Source organism: Apodemus sylvaticus, chromosome 21, assembly GCF_947179515.1.
Source record: "Apodemus sylvaticus chromosome 21, mApoSyl1.1, whole genome shotgun sequence".
Classification (NCBI taxonomy): domain Eukaryota; kingdom Metazoa; phylum Chordata; class Mammalia; order Rodentia; family Muridae; genus Apodemus; species Apodemus sylvaticus.
The window spans coordinates 57,243,682-57,263,634 of NC_067492.1; the positions used below are offsets into that span (position 1 = coordinate 57,243,682).

At 39.2% G+C, this 19,953-nt stretch overlaps 1 pseudogene; it reads left to right on the top strand.

Annotated features, from left to right (window-relative positions):
• The first annotated feature begins 884 nt into the window (after window positions 1-884).
• LOC127671601 (keratin, type I cytoskeletal 18-like) overlaps window positions 885-19,953 on the top strand; it is a 90,183-nt pseudogene continuing 71,114 nt past the window's right edge.

Below are 19,953 nucleotides of genomic sequence, written 5' to 3' on the forward strand. Positions count from 1 at the left end.
ATCCAGAGTCTCTTTTTTATAAACTTCTTTTTTTTTCTTTATTAGATATATTCTTTATTTACATTTCAGATGATTTCCCCTTTCCTGGTTCCCCCCTCCCAAAAAGTACCATAAGCCCTCTCCCCTCCCCCTGTTCCCTAATCAACCCTTTCCTGCTTCCTTGTCCTGGTCTTCTCCTACACTGCTTCATTGAGCCTTTCCAGGAGCAGAGGCCTCTCCTTCCTTCTTCTTGGGCATCATTTGATATGTGAATTGTGTCTTGGGTATTCTGAGCTTCTGGGCTAATATCCACTTCTCAGTGAGTGCATACCATGTGTGTTCTTTTGTGATTGGGTTACCTACCTTCGGATGATATTTTCCAGTTCCGCCCATTTGCCTAAGAATTTTATGAATTCATTGTTTTTAATAGCTGAGTAGGATTCCATAGTGTAAATATACCACATTTTTTTTGTATCCATTCTTCTGTTGAGGGACATCTGTGTAACCCAGAGTCTTTACCATCTTTAGCACCAACTGACAACATTTCACCTATCCTGCTTCTTACTGACTAGGACTTTGGTTCTCTTTAGTTCTCCTCACTGACCCTGCACACAGTAACCCATAAATAAATTAATTTGGAGATTCAGTTAATCTTTGTAGTTTAAGCAAGATTAATGATAGTGAAATTAATAAAAAATATAAAGAGCTATAAAATCTAGTTATTGTTTAATAACAAACCATTCTCAAAACTGAGTAACTTAAATAATTTTTTACTGCTCACAAATATATTTGGGACAAATGAGTAGTCCTGATAATCTAGACTAAACAAAGCCTGTATGAGCTGTACCTACTGTGTTGGCTGGCAGGTGGGCATCCTGATGAAGCTAGCCATTATCATTTAAGTGATGAAGAGTCTTGAACTATTTGTCACTCATAATCTGGAAGGCTACCCTGAACTTGTTCTTGATGTTGAAATAAGCCTCCATGAGAGTCCGAGAAGAATGAAGTCACTTGAGGTCTATACTGAGCCTGGGAAGAATGTTGCTTCTGTATTCTACTGGCCAAAGAAAGTTACAAGATCAGTCCTCATTCAAAAGAACAGTACAAATAAACAACCTAATTGAAATAATAAAAAATAATTCTGTTATAGATACAGACATAGGGGATGTGAGGTTTGGGTACATTTCTGTAACTGATCTATTTTTAAACAAAGATTTGGCTTGGTCAAGATTAGCTCATCACAGCCGGGCGGTGGTGGCGCACGCCTGTAATCCCAGCACTCTGGGAGGCAGAGGCAGACGGATTTCTGAGTTCGAGGCCAGCCTGGTCTACAGAGTGAGTTCCAGGACAGCCAGGGCTATACAGAGAAATCTTGACTCGAAAAAATCCAAATCCACAAAAAAAAAAAAAAAAAGATTATCTCATCATAAAACATGCTGTTAAGTAGTAGGAGACTTGCCTCCTGTGTATTGGATCTTAGTATTATCCTCAGCAATGCAAAACAAAACAACTACAATGAATAAAAACTCAAAACCTCTCACCTTTAAAAAATGATGACAGCAATGGTAAGGACAATGGTAGCAATAGTGATGATGGTGGCGGTGATGAAGAAAATAATGATGGTGATAATAGGGATGATGCAGTTAATGGTGATGGCAATGGGGATGATGATGATGACATTGGTAACAATAATGATGATGCTGGTGATGGTGATGGCAATTCAGATGATGATGGTGATGATGATGCTGGTGACAATAGTGATGATGCAGGTGATGTCAATGATGAGAATAGTAGCAGTGATGATGATGATGATGGTATAATGATAATGGCAAATGTGATGGTGCCAATGATGTTGACAGTGATAAAAGAGTTGATAATGATAGTGATACTAATGATAACATTAATGGCAGTGAATGTTCATGACAGTGATGGTGAGGATGGTGAGGATGATGATAATGATAAGGTTAGTGAAAATAGTGATGATGCTGGTGATAGTGATGACAATGTTGATGATGATGATATTGATGATGATAGTTATAGTGATGATGGTGATGGTGATAGCTGTATTAGTTACTTTTCTGTTGCTTTGATAAAACACCATAACTAAATGACATAGTTACATTTCAGTTGCTGTGGTAAATGAATTTATACATGAAAGCATTTAATTGGAGGCTCACAGTTCAATGGGGTTAGAGTCTGCGACCATCCTGGCAGGAAGCACAGCAGCAGGCAGCTAGGCAGAGCACTGTAGCAGGAGCTGAGAGCTTACATCTTTTTCTATAAGCACTAGGCAGAGAAAGCTGACTAAGAACCAAATCAGCTTTTGGATCCTCAAAGCCCACTCTCAAAACCTACTCTTGGTGACTCACCTTCTCCAACAAGGCCATACTTTCTAATCTTTTCCAAACAGTTCCACCAGGATCAAGTATCAAACTCAGGATCAAGTATCAAGCATACAAGTCTATAGAGGCCATTCTTATTCAAGCCAGCATACCAAGATGACTTATAGAAGGAAGAGTTAGGATTACAATTCTAGAGAAATACAAGTCCATTAGGACACGGAGGTGTTACAACAAGTGGAAGACAAGTGGCATGATCAGAAATCTGAATTCTCACATCCTCAAACAAAAACACAAAATGAAGAGGGCAAGTTGGAAGTGGTGTGGAGTGTTTAAATTCTCAAAGCCTTCCTTTACTGATATACTTCATCCCATAGGATTGCATCTCAAAAACCTCTCCAAACAGTGCCACCAATTAGGGACCAAGTATTTCAATATCTGAGCCAACAGGGAGCATTCTCATTCAAACGATTACAACAGCAATGGTGATGCAGATGGTGGTGATGGTGATGAAGACGGTGGTGGTAACTGTGATTATAGTAATGATCACACAAACAAAACTTCCTGTAAGCCTAACATGTCTTTTTTTTATTTATTTTTTAACATTATCTATAATCAGATTCCCATGCACTTTTCATTTTCAATTATGGAAATCTAGTACTCAAGTAGAAAAGTGACCTGGCAACTAAGGTTTTCCCAGGAACTGAAAAAAAAAAATTTTGTGTTTTTTTTTCTATTGAATCTGTCTCCTTTTATCCCTCTTGATTATCCTTTTCCCTGTGAAGTCTTTCAGATTTAATCTGTAATGTTTTATAATAAAAGACTTTTTTATTCTGCTTTATAAAGGCATGGAGAGGATTAACAGTTAATTTAATGTTTTCAAAATGTTTTAAGCACCTTAGAATTAAATATGTCATGTGCAAATAAATAAATAAATGAAAGCTTTAGAGCACAAAGGCATCAGTCTACTTTAACGCACATGCTCATCTAAATGCATATATACTCACAGCCTGCTGAAAATCTGTGGATCCCAATGGCAGACAGCAAGGGACCCTAGAATTTAAAATTTCATGTGTTCTATTAGAAATAAGAGATGAAAGGCAACATTTCATCATTTTCCACATATTCTCTCCTAGAAACCCACACACACACACTCACAAAAAAGATAAGGCATAACAAATACCTTCCTTAAGTATGATCAACAATATATTTCACCTATTCACATCACACACATACACACATTTCATATCTTTTCTGAGGTGTTTTCCCATTCTCATCATCTAACTAAGTACACTTTTCCTAGATGCTACTCACTAGAGACTGAACAGGGAAGGGTAGAGGCAAAGATCTGCTTTTAGAGCCAGAAAGACAGCAAGGAGCTTGGCACTTCACTGACAGCAATTTCTCCATTTTTATCTTTGTAACCCATGTGTCAGTGCTTCCATTTCTGACTGCTTCAGACATACCCAGCATTCACCTACCAAATCTTAGCATGTATCAGATGAGATCTCAGCCTGCATAGGAACTTGAGGTTAGATATACTCTAGAATTTATAACCTGAATAAAATCAGTATAAATTTGGAGGTTAACCTAAAACCACTTATAACATCTTATAACTCATGTTTGGTAGTAAACAATGGATATGTGGATATTTTAATATAAAACTGTGGTTGTCAAGGTAATGTGGATTTTAAAGCAAAAAAAAAAAAATCTCAGTATTCAGGCTTTCTCCATAACACTCATGATGGATATGTTTATTGTATTCTATTTCTTTTTTGTGTGTAGGTGTAAGTTTTATATATATATATATATATATATATATATATATATATATATATATATATATATATATATATATATATGTGTGTGTGTGTGTGTGTGTGTGTGTGTGTGTGTGTGTATGTATGTATGTGCATTTATGTAGATCATGTATGTGGAAGACTAGTTTACCTGCATTGTCTCATGTAATCATTCATCCATGGAAGAATATTAAAAGATAATATGTGATTGTCCATATTTTATTTCTGGAATCTTGAACTATGTTACTTCTGGATGTTCATGGACCTTTCTGAAGGAGGTACCTTGCTTACCATTGTATCTCTCAAGAGATCTTCCAGATAACAGATATTTAGTCCATGCTCACTGGAGAAAAGAGAAAAGAGATAAGAAGAATTGAAAATCATTCCTGTGAGCTTACAAAATCTGTGTCTCTTTTGCAGAACCCAACCATTCTAGGCCAGAGTTCTTGATCCTGTCTTAGGAAATGTCCTAAACTCAACATCTGTTTTTTTTCAAAATTTCTCCCCCTCCAAAAAAACAAACAAACAAACAAACAAACAAACAAACAAAACCCACAGTGTCATTAGATGCTGCTTCTTTTGCCTTGCAGATATGTCTTCTCATTTTTTTTTTGTAGCCTCATTTGTCTGTACTATTTCCAGATGTGGAATTTGAGTTGGGATTCCTTCGTGTCTCTTATGGAATGACATTTGGGTAAATCCTTGAGGTTCTTAAACAAGTCCCTTTTTAACTTGTATTTTAAAGTATTTTATTGGGGCTGAAGAGATGGTTCAGCAGGTAAGAGATGGTTCTTCTAGATGTCCTGAGTTCAATTCTCAGCAATCACATGGTGGCTTACAACCATCTGTAGTGGGATCTGAAGCCCTCTCTTGGTGTGTATGAAGAACATAACAGTGTAGTCATATACATAAACAAACAAACAAACAAACAAATTTGTAAGAAAGTTTTCTCTTTTACTTAAATGCTTCGGATACTATCTAAGAAAGCTTACCGCAATCCTGCCTTGAGGCACCACTCAGCCCTGATCCCCCACTCCACTTTCTTTAACTAATGGAGCTCCATTTCCAGTCCCAGTGGCCTCTTGTTCTTGAGTGAGCAAACCCATGATGCTGCCACATCCTCTCTTCCTGAAATAATTATCACATCTGTCACTCTCTCACCTTTCAAGTTACAGTTTAAATGTCACCTTATCAAAAAGACATTCTTACCTACACAATCTCACAGGCACTTCTCACCATATCATTTTCAGTGCCCATAGCTTGACTGTACATTGACACAGCTTCACTATCACCTGCCATGTTACAGATGTATTTAGTTAATATCTCTCTTATTAAGACAGTATCTTTTTCTTAGTTACCCATTCTGTCTTCAGTGCCTGTAACTTATTGTAGACTCAACCATTTATGAATGAATGAATCCATGAAACAAATGGTATTTCCTCACATAAAAGGAAACACAAGTGTCTCACTACATTCTTTGATATCCATCTCCAATCTCACTTGTGAATCACAGGTCTTACCCTGAAGAGATGGGATAGAGCATTCAAACCCTTTCCTTACTGCACACAATAAAGACTGATGTCTTTACTTAACAAAGAAATTTAATTGACCTCCTAAGGCTAGTATGTTTTCTAGCCTTGTGAGCTGAGTAGATCACATATCAGTAGGGAGACCTTTACTTGTGACTCTGGTTTGAGGATGAGACTATATCATAGCAATTAGCTTATTCTCTCATGTAATCATTTCTACCAGGAGTTCATACTGCTCCTTTGTTTTAGCCTACAACTGTGCAGGTGCAGGCTTTGACCAACTCACAACATCAGATAGTGCTCATCTCCTCAAAAGGAGAGGCATTTTCAGGATGGAAGCTTGGAATTCACCCCAGTGAGGGTATTAACATTGGGAAAATTGGCATGTTATTTTTCTGATCCTCTTCACTTTGGTAATTAAGGGAAATATGTGTGGGGAGGTAAAGTTCAGAGGGAAAATTTCCTTTCTCATCAAGAACTGAAGAGGTTGGAGTTATTTCAGGGGTCTTTACTTCCCATGGTCATTGTCCCTACATCACTTCTGTCTGGTTTTGAGAGACAGAAAGAAGAAAGAGGAAGAAAGCCTGTGACAGGATCCTTCCAGTCACCATCTGCACCCTGGAGCTGGAGTTGCTCCACAGCCCTTTGTGCACAGGTCCCTTCAGCAAAGAGTTGGGGTCTTGGAAGTGCTGACAATGGCATAGGAGGGACATGGTGCAGAGAGAGACAGCAAGATGAACTAAATCCAGAATAACCAGATGACTAAAGGCAAGTGCAAGAACCCCACCTACAGAAACCAAGGATACATGGTATTATCATAACCAAGTTTTCCTAACACAGAGTGTACTGGATACACCAACACACTGGAAAAGCAAGATTAGAATTTAAAATCACATCTCATGATGCCAATAGAGAACTTTAAGACGGATATAAATAAGTCCCTTAAAGAAATATAGGAGAACATGGGTCAGCAGGTAGAAGCCCTTAAAGAGGAAACACAAAAATACCTTAAAGAATTACAGGAAAACACAAGCAAACGTGTAGAGGAATTGAACAAAACCTTCCAGTATCTAAAAATAAAATTTGAAACAATAAAGAAATCATAAAGGGAGACAAATCTGGAGATAAAAAACCTAGGAAAGAGATCAGGAGTCATAGATAAAAATATCATCAACAGAATACAAGAAATAGAAGAGAGAATATCAGGTGCAAAAAATACCATAGACAACATTGACTCATCTGTCAAAGAAAATGCAAAATGCAAAAAGCTCCTGACACAAAACATCCAGGAAATCCAGGACACAATGATAAGACCAAAGGTAAGGATAATTGGTATAGAAGAGAACAAAGACTCTCAAAGGGCCAATAAATATCTTCAAAAACTTACAGAAGAAAATTTCCCTAACCTAAGGAAAGAAATACCTATGGACACACAAGAAGCCTGCAGAACTCTAAATAGATTGTACCAGAAAACAAATAACTCACATCACATAATAATCAAAACATCAAATGCACAAAACAAAGAAAGAATACTAAAAGCAGTAAGGGGAAAAGGTCAAGTAATAAATAAAGGCAGAACTATCAGAATTACATCAGACTTCTTAGCAGACACTATGAAACCAGAAGATCCTGGGCAGGGATCATATGGACACTAACAGAACACAAATGCTTGTCCTGGCAACTATACCCAGAAAAACCCTCAATTTTCATGGACCAAGAAACCAAGATATTCCAATGCAAAAACAAATTTACACAATATCTTTCCACAAATCCAGCCATTCAAAGGATAATAAAAGGAAACCTCCAACAACAGGAGGGAAACTACACACTAGAAAAAGCAAGAAATTAATCTTCTTTTAACAAAACAAAAAGAAAAACACAAACATAACTCCACATCCTCTAACAAAAGTAACAGAAACCAACAATTACTTCTCTTAATATCTGTCAATATCAGAGGACTCAATTCTCTAATAAAAAGACATAGACTAATAGACTGGATACATAAGGAGGACCTAACATTTTGCTGCATATAGGAAACTCACCTCAGGCACAAAGACAGACAAGACCTCAGAGTAGAAGACTGAAAAACAATTTTCCAAGCAAATGGTCCCAAGAAACAAGCTGGTAAAGCCATCCTAATATCAAATAAATTTGATTTTCCACCTAAAGTAATCAAAAAAGATAAGGAAGGACTCTTTATACTCATCAGAGGAAAAAATCTCAATTCTGAACATATATGATACAAATACAAGGGTACCAACATTCACAAAAGAAACTTTAACAAAGCTCAAAGCTGACATTGTACACACACAATAATATAGGAAGACTTCAACATCCCATTCTCATCAATGGACAGATCAGGGAAACACAAACTAAACAGAGAAATAGTGAAATTAACAGAATTTATGAACCAAATAGATTTAACAGATTTCTATATAACATTTTATCCTAAAACAAAAGAATATATCTTCTTCTCAGTGCGTCACTGTAGCTTTTCCAAAATTGACCATATACTCAGTCACAAAAGACCTCAGCAGGTATAAGAAGACTGAAATAATTCCATGCACTCTATCAGATCACCACGGACTAAAGCTGATTTTCAATAGCAACAAAAACAACAGAAAGGCCACATACACATGGAAAATGAACAACATTCTACTCAATGATAACTTGGTCAAGTAAGAAATAAAAATATTAAAGACTTTTTAGAATTTAATGAAAACAAAGGCAGACCATTCCCAAACTTATAGGACATAATGAAAGCAGTGAAAAGAGGAAAACTCATAACTCTGAGTGCCTCCAAAAAGAAACTAGAAAGAGCATTCACTAACAGCTTGACAGAACATCTGAAGGTTCTACAAGAAAAAGAAACAAATACACCCAAGAGGAATAGATGGCAGGAAATAAATTCAGGGCTGAAATCAACCAAGTAGAAACAAAAAGAACTATACAAAGAATCAACCAAACAAGAAGCTGGTTCTTTGAAAAAACCAACAAGATAGATAAACCCTGAACCAGACTAAGCAGAGGGCACAGAGACAGTACCCAAATCAGCAAAGTCAGAAATGAAAGGTAGGCATAACAGCAGATACTGAGCAAATCCAAAAACCCATCAGATCCTACTACAATAGATTATACTCAAAACAGTGGAAAACCTAGGGGAAATGGACAATTTTCTAGACAGCTACCAGGTACCAAAGATAAATCAGGATCAGATAAACAACATAAACAATCCCATAACCCCTAAAGAAACAGAAGCAGTCATTAAAATCCTCCCAACCAAAAAATGCCCAGGACCAGATGGGTTCAATGCAGAGTTCTATCAGACCTTCAAAGAAGACCTAACACCAATACTCTTCAAACTACTCCACAAAATAGGAACAGATGGAACACTACCCAATTCATTTTATGAAGCCACAGTAACTTTGATACCTAACCCACACAAAGACCCAACAAAGAAAGAGAACTTTAGACCATTTTCCCTTATGAATATCGAGGCAAAAATACTCAATAAAATTCTTGCCAATTGAATCCAAGAACACATCAAAACAATCATCCATCATGATCAAGTAGGCTTCATCCCAGAAATACAGGGATGGTTCAATATATGGAAATCCATCAATGTTATCCACTATATAAACAAACGCAAATTCAAAAAGCCTCATAATCATTTCAATAGATGTTGAGAAATTATTTGAGAAAATCCAACAACTCTTCATGATAAAAATCTTGGAAAGATCAGGAATTCAAGGCCAATATCTAAAAATAGTAAAAGCAATACACCACAAATGAGTAGACAACATTAAACTAAACAGAGATAAACTTGAAGTACTACCACTGAAATCAGGGAATAGACAAGGTGTCCACTCTCTCCCTTCTTGTTCAATATTGTACTTAAAGTCCTAGCCAGAGCAATTAGACAACAAAAGGAGGTCAAAGGGATTCAAATTGGAAAGGAAGATGTCAAAGTACCATTATTTGCAGATGATATGATAGTATACTTAAGTGACCCCAAAAATTCCACCACAGAATTCCTAATCCTGATAAACAACTTCAGCAAAGTGACTGTAAATAAAATTAATGCAAACAAGTCAGTAGCCTTCCCATACTCAAAGAATAAAGAGGCTGAGGAAGAAATTAGGAAAATGACACCCTTCACAATAGTCATAAATTATGTAAAATACTTTGGTGTAACTTTAACCAAGCAAATGAAGAATCTGTATGACAAGAACCTCCAGTCTCTGAAGAAAGAAACTGAAGATGATCTCAGAAGATGGAAAGATCTCCCATGCTCATGGATTGACAGGGCTCATATAGCAAAAATGGCCATATTGCCTAAGCAGTCTACAGGTTCAATGGAATCCCCATCAAAATTTCTACTCAATTTTCATAGAGTTAGAAAGTGCAATTTCCAAATTTATCTTGAATAACAAAAAACTCAGGAGAGTGAAAGCCATTCTCAACAATAAAAGAACTTCTGGTGGAATCACCATCCCTGACCTCAAGCTATACTACAGAGAAATAGTGATAAAAACTGCATGGATTGGTATAGGGACAACCAGGTAGATCAATGGAATAGTTTGGAGAAACAGAAATGAACTCTCACATCTATGATCACTTCCTCTTTGACAAAGGAACTAAAACCATCCAGTAGAAAAAAGACAGCACTTTCAGCAAATGGTGCTGTGTCAACAGCCACTCAACATGTAGAAGGATGCAAATTGATCTATTCTTATCTTCCTGTACAAAGCTCAAGTCCAAGTGGATCAAGGACCTCCACATAAAACCACATACACTGAATCTAATAGAAGAGAAATTGGAGAAGAATCTAAAGCACACGGGCACAGGGGAAGAGTTCCTGTACAGAACGCCAATAGCTTATGTTCTAAGATCAAGTAGTGACAAATGTGACTTCATAAAATTACAAAGCTTATGTAAGGCAAAAGACACTGTCAATAAGCAAAATGGCAACCAGCAGACAGAGAAAAGATCTTTAGAAATCCTACATCCAATGGAAAAAAGATAGCCTTTTCAACAAATGGTGCTGGTTCAACTGGAGGTCAGCATGCAGAAGAATGCAAATTGATCCATCCTTGTCTCCTTGTACTAAGCTCAAATCCAAATGGATCAAGGACCTCCACATAAAGCCAGACACTCTGAAGCTAATAGAAAAGAAACTGGGGAAGACCCTTGAGGACATCGGTACAGGGAGAAAGTTTCTGAACAGAACACCAATAGCATATGCTCTAAGATCAAGAATTGACAAAGGGGACCTCATAAAATTACAAAGTTTCTGTAAGGCAAAGGACACCATCAAGAAGACAAATCGGCAACCAACAAATGGGAAAAGATCTTCACCAATCCTACATCAGATAGAGGGCTAATATCCAATATATATAAAGAACTCAAGAAGTTAGACTCCAGAAAACCAAACAACCCTATTAAAAAGTGGGGTACAGAGTTAAACAAAGAATTCTCACCTGAAGAACTTCGGATGGCGGAGAAGCATCTTAAAAAATGCTCAACTTCATTAGTCATTAGGGAAATGCAAATCAAAACAACCCTGAGATTTCACCTTACACCAGTCAGAATGGCTAAGATTAAAAATTCAGGAGACAGCAGGTGTTGGAGAGGGTGTGGAGAAAGAGGAACACTCCTCCACTGCTGGTTGGGTTGCAAATTGGTACAACCACTCTGGAGATCAGTCTGGCGGTTCCTCAGAAAACTGGGCACCTCACTTCCAGAAGATCCTGCTATACCACTCCTGGGCATATACCCAGAGGATTCCCCACCATGTAATAAGGATACATGCTCTACTATGTTCATAGCAGCCCTATTTATAATTGCCAGATGCTGAAAAGAACCCAGGTATTCCTCAACAGAAGAGTGGATGCAAAAAATGTGGTATATCTACACAATGGAGTACTATTCAGCCACTAGAAACAATGAATTCATGAAATTCTTAGGCAAATGGATGGAGCTAGAGAACATCATACTAAGTGAGGTAACCCAGACTCAAAAGGTGAATCATGGTATGCACTCACTAATAAGTGGATATTAACCTAGAAAACTGGAATATCCAAAACATAACCCACACATCAAATGAGGTACAAGAAGAAAGGAGGGGTGGCCCCTTGTTCTGGAAAGACTCAGTGAAGCAGTATTCGGCAAAACCAGAATGGGGAAATGGGAAGGGACGGGTGGGAGGACAGGGGAAGAGAAAGGGGCTTATGGGACTTTTGGGGAGTGGGGGGCTAGAAAAGGGGATATCATTTGAAATGTAAATAAAAAATTATATCGAATAAAAAAAAGTAAAATAAAAATGAAGCTTTTAAATAAAAATAAAAAAATGTGATCCTAAGAATAAAACATAATCATTATAAAAAAAAAAAAAGAAATCCTACATCCAATAGATGGCTAATATCCAATATATATACAAAGAACAAAAAAAGTTAGACTCCAGAGAACCAAATAACCCTCTTAAAATGGGGTACAGAGCTGAACAAAGAAGTCTCAACTGAGGAATACGAGATAGCTGAGAAACACCTAAAGAAATGTTCAATAATCATCAGAAATATGCAAGTCAAACCAACCCTGAGAGTCTACCTCACACCAGTCAGAATGACCAAGATCAAAAACTCAGGGGACAGCAAATGCTGGAGAGGTTGGGGAGAAAGAGGAACACTTCTCCGTTGCTGGTGGGATTGCAAACTGGTAAAACCACTCTGGAAAAGTTTAGCAGTTCCTCAGAAAACTGAACATAGCACTACCTGAGGACCCAGCTGTACTACTTCTGGGCATATACCCAGAAGATCCTCCAGCATGTAATAGGGACACATGCTCCACTATACTCATAGCAGCCTTATTTATAACAGCCAGAAGCTGAAAAGGACCCAGATGTCCTTCAACAGAAGAATGGATACAGAAAATGTGGTACATTTACACAATGGAGTGTTACTCAGCTATGAAAAACAACAAATTCATGAAATTCTTAGGCAAATGAATGGAGATAAAAAACTATCATCCTGAGTGAGGTAACCAAATCACAAAAGAACACTCATGGTACACAGTTGCTGATAAGTGGTTATTAGCCCAAATGTTTGGAATACCCAATGTACAACTCACAGAACATATGAAGCTCAAGATGAAAGGAGACCAAAGTGTGGATACTTTGATCCTTATTGGAAAGTGGCTCAAAACACCCATTGCGCACAGCCAACTAATAGAATGAGAATAGGGTCCCCAATGGAACATCTAGAGAAAAGACCCAAGGAGCTGAAGAGGTTTGCAGCTCCACAGGAGAAATAATAATATTATCAACCAGTACTCCCAGAGCTCCCAGGAACTAAACCACCAACCTAAGAGTACACATTGAGGGTCCACCTACATATGTAGCAGAAGATGACCATTTCAGACATCAGTGAGAGGAGAGGCCATTGGTTTTGTGAAGGTTCGATTCCCCAGAATAGGGGAATGCAAGTCAGAAAATTGAGGGGTGAGTTAGCAGGAATAGTAGAGATGGGATAGAGGATTTTTAGTGGGGTAATATGGAAAGGGGTTAACATTTGAAATCTAAATGAAGCAAATATCTAATAAAAAAAAAAAGTGAAAAAGAAACCCTCAATTTCCATTGATGGAGAAACCAAGATATTCCAATGTAAAAACAAACTTACAAAATATCTTTCCACAAATCCAGCCATTCAAAGGATGATAAAAGAAAATCTCCAACACAAGGAGGGAAACTACACTCTAGAAAAAGCAAGAAAATAATCTTCTATTAATAAACCAAACATAATTCCACCTCTAACAACATAAATACAAGGAAGAAACAATCACTTTTATTTAATATCTCTTAACATCAATGGACTTGATTCTTTAATTAAAAAACATAGACTAGAGCAGCGGCAGCAGTGGCTGCTCCAGCTGAAGGGCCATCAGCAGTGGAACCAAGGCGTCACAGGGACCAGTTAGGCCCTGCGCCCACGACCACTGACCTTCGCTGACCAGCCGGACAGCAAGCAGCTGCAGTTGTGCGGCGCCTTTCCTGCACGGAGGCCACTTCAGAACTCGGCCTCCCACCAGTCAGGAGAGGAGGATCCATCTTGGTTCCGTACTCCAGGAATCGGACAGACTGAGGTACACAAACATAATCCGAGGCCAACACCGCGGTGGTCTGAGCCCGACGGGCGTTGGCCTGCACCCAGGCCCTGGGCGGGTCGGGGGGCCATCGGGGTGCCAACCCAACCAGGAGGTTTTTTGCCCAGGCCTGCGAGCGCGCCGCCGCCATTTTGCCTGCAGGACGACAGAGAGCTCAGGCGGGCAGACCTGTAACAGGCATAGCCTAAGGCTAACAAAGCGGGGGTCCCCAAAAGGCACAGGACTGACCCCAAGAACTGGGCGGCTTGGTGGGCCATCTGTGAGTCAACCCGCCCAGGTGATTGTTAGCAAAGCAGACTCTCCCGGCGCTTTCAGGGAGCGCGGGCGCACACGCCCGCCATCCTAGTCACCTGGCAAACCCAATTAACAGTCAAAGCCATAGGGGAACTTTGCTCGGACCTTGGCCTCCCAGGCTTTTGCCTGGACTCAGGGACTGGGCGGCCAGGCTAACCTTGTGTGCGATAGCCCGGTTGGCAGATCGGCTGCCCAGCGGAGTGAGCGGAACTCAGGGGAGGTCACAGTAGCATACACCGTCGGCACTCCCTGGGAGTGCACACGGGCTCCATCTGCTCCACAGACAAAATCTGGGGCAAGGCCTCAGGCAGAAGCCCTTAGCTCTACTCTCTCCGCTTCCGGATCCAGATCAGTCTGGGCGGCAGCATTACATCTCCAAGTCCTGCAAGTGGCTAGCTGGGCTTCCGGGCGGCCAGCTGGGAGAAGTCAGTGTGCTCCAGTGAATCCAGCGGGCCCCAGCGGGAGCCTTCGGGTGCCTGCTTTGGGATCTGAACAGCCTGGGCAGCAGCACACTGTCTACAAGCAGTGCAGGAGGTAAGCTGTGCACCAGAGGCCAACTGGGAAGGGGCAGCTTGCACTGGTGAGTCCAGCACTGACAAGATAAACTAACACCAGTGAGATCTAGATGGCAAAAGGCAAACGCAGGAACGTCACTAACAGAAATCAAGGCAATATGGCAACATCTGAACCCAATTCTCCTCTACCAACATGTCCTGGATACCCCATCACACCAGTAAAACAAGATTTGGATTTAAAATCACTGGTCATGATGCTGGTACAGGAACACATGAAGGTCATACATAAAGAAATTCAGGAGACAATGGATCAAAAGGTAGAAGCCCTTGCAAGGGAAACACAAAAATCATTGAAAGAAATCCAGGAGAATACAAAAGCCAACAAGGAGGAAATGCAAAAAACACTTAAAGAAATACAGGAGAACTTTGCTCAACAGGCTGAGGTCATGAAAGACGAAACACAAAAATCTCTTAAAGAAATACAGGAGAACTTTGGTCAACAGGCTGAGCTCATGAAAGAGAAAACACAAAAATCTCTTAAAGAATTACAGGAAAACACAAACATGCAAGTGAAGGAGCTAAGCAAAACCATCCAGGATCTAAAATCAGAAGTAGAAACAACTAAGAAAACTCAAAGGGAGACAACTTTGGAGATAGAAAGCCTTGGGAAGAAATCAGGGGTCAGAGATACAAATATCAACAACAGAATACAAGAGATAGAAGAAAGAATCTCAGATGCTGAAGATTCCATAGAAACCATGGACTCAACAGTTAAAGAAAATGCAAAATGCAAAAAGCTTGTAACCCAAAATATCCAGGAAATCCAGGACACAATGAGAAGACCAAACCTAAGGATTATAGGCATAGAGGAGAGTGAAGATTTACAACTTAAAGGGCCAGCAAATATCTTCAATAAAATTATGGAAGAAAACTTCCCTAACATAAAGAGAGAGATGCCCATGAATATACAAGAAGCCTACAGAACTCCAAACAGACTGGACCAGAACAGAAATACTTCCCGTCACATAATAATCAAAACACCAAATGTTCTAAACAAAGAAAGAATACTAAAGGCAGTAAGAGAAAAAGGCCAAGTAACATATAAAGGAAGACCTATCAGAATCACAGCAGACTTTTCACCTGAGACTATGAAGGCTAGAAGGTCCTGGGCAGATCTCATGCAGACTCTAAGAGAACACAAATGCCAACCAAAACTACTATATCCAGCAAAACTCTCAATCACCATAGATGGAGAAACTAAGATATTTCATGACAAAACCAAGTTTACCCAATATCTATCCACAAACCCGGCCCTAAAAAGGATAATAGGAGGACAACACCAATACAAGGAGGGAAACTTCACCCTGGAAAAAGCAAGATAGTAACCTTTCATCAAACCCAAAAGAAGTTAAGCATTCAAATTTAAAAAATAACGTCAAAAATGATAGGAAGTAACAATCACTATTCCTTAATATCTCTTAACATCAATGGACTTAATGCCCCAATAAAAAGACACAGACTAACTGAATGGATACGTAAACAGGCCCCTACATTTTGCTGCTTACAGGAAACACACCTCAGGGTCAAAGACAAACACTACCTTAGAGTAAAAGGCTGGAAGACAATTTTACAAGCAAATGGTCTCAGGAAACAAGCTGGAGTAGCCATTTTAATATCAGATAAAATTGACTTTCAACCCAAAGTCATCAAAAGAGACCCTGAGGGACACTTCTTGCTGGTCAAAGGAAAAATACAAAAAGAAGAACTGACAATCCTGAACATCTATGCCCCAAATGTAAGGGCACCCTCTTTTGTAAAAGAAACTTTATTAAAACTAAAAGCACACATTGCACCTAACACAATAATTGTGGGTGACTTCAACACTGCACTTTCCTCAATGGACCGATCAGGAAAACAGAAACTAAACAGGGACACAATGAAACTAATTGAAGCTTTGGACCAATTAGATTTAACAGATATATATAGAACATTCTATCCTAAAACAAAAGAATATACCTTTTTCTCAGCACCTCATGGTACCTTCTCCAAAATCGACCATATAATTGGTCACAAGACAGACCTCAGCAAATATAAGAAGATCGAACTAATCCCATGCCTCCTATCTGATCACTATGGAGTAAAAGTGGTCTTCAATAGCAACAGAAACAACAGAAAGCCCACATACACGTGGAAACTGAACAATACTCTACTCAATGATACCTTGGTCAAGGAAGAAATAAAGAAAGAAATTAAAGACTTTTTAGAACACAATGAAAATGAAAACACAACATACCCAAATCTATGGGACACAATGAAAGCAGTGCTAAGAGGAAAACTCATAGCCCTGAGTGCCTCCAAAAAGAAAATGGAGAGAGCATACATTACCAGCTTAATGACACACCTGAAAGCCCTGGAACAAAAAGAAGCTATTTCGCCCAGGAGGAGTAGAAGGCAGGAAATCATCAAACTCAGGGCCGAAATCAATCAAGTAGAAACAAAGAGAACCATACAAAAAATCAACAATACCAGGAGCTGGTTCTTTGAGAAAATCAACAAGATAGATAAACCCTTAGCCAGAATGACCAAAGGGCACAGAGAAAGTATCCAAATTAACAAACTTAGAAATGAAAAGGGAGATATAACAACGGAAACTGAGGAAATCCAAAAAATCATCAGATCCTACTACAAGAGCCTATACTCAACACAACTGGAGAATCTGGAGGAAATGGACAATTTCCTTGACAGATACCAAATACCAAAATTAAATCAGGACCAACTAGACCATCTAAACAGTCCCATAATGCCTAAAGAAATAGAAGGAGTCATAGAAAGTCTTCCAACCAAAAAAAGCACAGGACCAGATGGCTTCAGTGCAGAATTCTACCAGACCTTCAAAGAAGAGTTAACACCAATACTCTTCAAACTATTCCACAAAATAGAAACAGAAGGAACACTACCCAATTCCTTCTACGAAGCCACAATTACGCTGATACCAAAGCCACACAAAGATCCAACAAAGAAAGAGAACTTCAGACCAATTTCCCTTATGAACATCGATGCAAAAATACTCAATAAAATTCTTGCCAACCGAATCCAAGAACACATCAAAACGATCATCCACCATGATCAAGTAGGCTTTATCCCAGGAATGCAGGGTTGGTTCAATATACGGAAATCCATCAATACAATCCACTACATAAACAAACTCAAAGAACAAAACCACATGGTCATTTCATTGGATGCTGAAAAAGCATTTGACAAAATTCAGCATCCCTTCATGCTTAAAGTCTTGGAGAGAACAGGAATTCAAGGCCCATACCTAAACATAGTAAAAGCAATATACAGCAAACCGGTAGCCAGCATCAAACTAAATGGAGAGAAACTTGAAGCAATCCCACTGAAATCAGGGACCAGACAAGGCTGCCCCCTTTCTCCTTATCTTTTCAATATTGTACTTGAGGTACTAGCTCGGGCAATTCGACAACATAAGGAGGTCAAAGGGATACAAATTGGAAAGGAAGAAGTCAAACTATCATTATTTGCAGACGACATGATCGTCTACCTAAGTGACCCAAAGAACTCCACTAGAGAGCTCCTACAGCTGATAAACAACTTCAGCAAAGTGGCAGGTTATAAAGTCAACTCAAGCAAATCAGTGGCCTTCCTATACTCAAAGGATAAGCAGGCTGAGAAAGAAATTAGGGAAATGACCCCCTTCACAATAGCCACAAACAGTATAAAGTATCTTGGGGTGACTCTTACCAAACATGTGAAAGATCTGTATGACAAGAACTTCAAGACTCTGAAGAAGGAAATGGAAGAAGACCTCAAAAAATGGGAAAACCTCCCATGCTCATGGATCGGCAGAATCAATATAGTTAAAATGGCCATTTTGCCTAAAGCACTATACAGATTCAATGCAATACCCATCAAAATCCCAACTCAATTCTTCACGGAGCTAGAAAGAGCAATTATCAAATTCATCTGGAACAACAAAAAACCCAGGATAGCTAAAACTATTCTCAGCAACAAAAGGAAATCTGGGGGAATCAGTATCCCTGACCTCAAGCAATACTACAGAGCAATAGTGTCAAAAACTGCATGGTATTGGTACAGTGACAGACAGGAGGATCAATGGAACAGGATTGAAGATCCAGAAATGAACCCACACACCTATGGCCACTTGATCCTCGACAAAGAGGCTGAAAACATCCAATGGAAAAAAGATAGCCTTTTCAACAAATGGTGCTGGTTCAACTGGAGGTCAGCATGCAGAAGAATGCGAATTGATCCATCCTTGTCTCCTTGTACTAAGCTCAAATCCAAATGGATCAAGGACCTCCACATAAAGCCAGACACTCTGAAGCTAATAGAAAAAAAACTGGGGAAGACCCTTGAGGACATCGGTACAGGGAGAAAGTTTCTGAACAGAACACCAATAGCGTATGCTCTAAGAGCAAGAATTGACAAATGGGACCTCATAAAATTACAAAGTTTCTGTAAGGCAAAGGACACCATCAAGAGGACAAATCGGCAACCAACAAATTGGGAAAAGATCTTCACCAATCCTACATCAGATAGAGGGCTAATATCCAATATATATAAAGAACTCAAGAAGTTAGACTCCAGAAAACCAAACAACCCTATTAAAAAATGGGGTACAGAGTTAAACAAAGAATTCTCACCTGAAGAACTTCGGATGGCGGAGAAGCATCTTAAAAAATGCTCAGCTTCATTAGTCATTAGGGAAATGCAAATCAAAACAACCCTAAGATTTCATCTTACACCAGTCAGAATGGCTAAGATTAAAAATTCAGGAGACAGCAGGTGTTGGAGAGGGTGTGGAGAAAGAGGAACACTCCTCCACTGCTGGTGGGGTTGCAAATTGGTACAACCACTCTGGAAATCAGTCTGGCGGTTCCTCCGAAAACTGGGCACCTTACTTCCAGAAGATCCTGCTATACCACTCCTGGGCATATACCCAGAAGACTCCCCACCATGTAATAAGGATACATGTTCTACTATGTTCATAGCAGCCCTATTTGTAATTGCCAGATGCTGGAAAGAACCCAGGTATCCCTCAACAGAAGAGTGGATGCAAAAAATGTGGTATATCTACACAATGGAGTACTATTCAGCCATTAGAAACAATGAATTCATGAAATTCTTAGGCAAATGGATGGAGCTAGAGAATATCATACTAAGTGAGGTAACCCAGACTCAAAAGGTGAATCATGGTATGCACTCACTAATAAGTGGATATTAACCTAGAAAACTGGAATACCCAAAACATAATCCACACATCAAATGAGGTACAAGAAGAAAGGAGGAGTGGCCCCTG